Here is a 1,377-nt window from a genome sequence, read left to right on the forward strand (position 1 = left end):
CCTGGTCACCCTCATCCTCTGCATTCACTCCTTCTTGAGCTACTGATGAGGTGGTGACTGCTGCCACCTGGTTCCTTTCCATCTTCTTGGTGAGGTCAGCCAGCTGCTTGGTGATCATCTTGTTTTGAGCCAGCAGCGCGTCCATGTTGTTCAGCTCCATCACTCCTCTAGTGTTTCCCCTTTCAGAAGCATAAAAGTAATCATTCTCAGCTACAGTTTTAATGACATCTATGGCTTCTTCAATGGTCTTCTTCTTGTTCAGAGATCCCCCGGATGAGTGGTCTACTGCCTTCTTTGATTCGTAAGAAAGCCCCTCATAGAAAATGTGTAATTGCACCCATTCATTGAATATATCTGGTGCGCACCTTCTTGTTAAATCCTTAAACCTCTCCCATGCTTCATAGAGAGTTTCACCATCTTGTTGCCTGAAGGTTTGCACCTCAGCTCTAAACCTGTTGATTCTTTGAGGAGGGTAGAATCTTGCCAAGAATTTATTCATCACCTCTTCCCAGGTTGTCAGACTCTCCTTCAGGAAGGATTCCAGCCATTTAGCTTCTTTATCCTTGAGTGAGAAGGGGAACAAAAGCAGTCTATAGGTGTCAGGATGAACACCATTAGACTTTACAGTATCACATATCCTTAGGAAAGTGGTGAGATATTGATTGGGGTCTTCTTGGGCACTTCCTCTGAATGCACAGTTGTTCTGGACTAGGGTGATGAGCTGGGGCTTTAGTTCAAAGTTATTGGCATGTATGGTTAGCTTTTGGATGCTACTTCCACAGTTTCCTGGGTTTGGATTGATGTAAGAGCCTAGAACTCTTCTCTCTTGCCCAGCATGATTCACTGGACCTTCTCTGCCATGGTTGTGAGCCTCTTCTTCATGGTGGTTCTCCATATTCTCCTCCATGTCTGGTTCAAAATACTCTTCCTCCTCCTCAGCACCAACGACTCCCGTTCCTCTTGCTTCCCTCCTTAATCTAAGGAAGGTCCTCTCAGGTTCGGAATCAAGGAAAGTTGAAGCCCGCTTCTTCTACTTGTCATACAACCAACAAGGCAAAAAGCAAGAAAGAAATTGAATGGAGAAATTACTCTTGTTAGGAATACTGTTAGTGTGAGTGGTGCAATATATCAAACAGTTAATGGGTTGGTTAACTGACATGTAATTAACGACAAAAAACACAACAAATGGGTAAGGGATAAAGGAAAAAAACCAACTGAAACTAAAAGTAAATCACTCAAATGGAATTAATACAGAACAAAAGAAAAAAAATGCTCAATCTAGTTATGCTCCAACTTAATCATTGTCGATACAAAATCAATCCCCGGCAACAGCGCCATAAACTTGATTCACGGAAACTTGTCACTCAACAAAATTTC

At 42.6% G+C, this 1,377-nt stretch overlaps 1 non-coding gene across 1 annotated transcript; it reads left to right on the plus strand.

Annotated features, from left to right (window-relative positions):
• Positions 1 to 347: 347 nt before the first annotated feature.
• Positions 348 to 454, plus strand: LOC148576193 (small nucleolar RNA R71). The gene has a single exon (XR_015902969.1). It is a non-coding gene; the product is annotated as a small nucleolar RNA R71 (small nucleolar RNA).
• The last annotated feature ends 923 nt before the right edge of the window (positions 455 to 1,377 follow it).

This window comes from Arachis ipaensis, chromosome B1, assembly GCF_059453495.1.
Source record: "Arachis ipaensis isolate K30076 ecotype BB chromosome B1, ASM5945349v1, whole genome shotgun sequence".
Taxonomy (NCBI): Eukaryota; Viridiplantae; Streptophyta; class Magnoliopsida; order Fabales; family Fabaceae; genus Arachis; species Arachis ipaensis.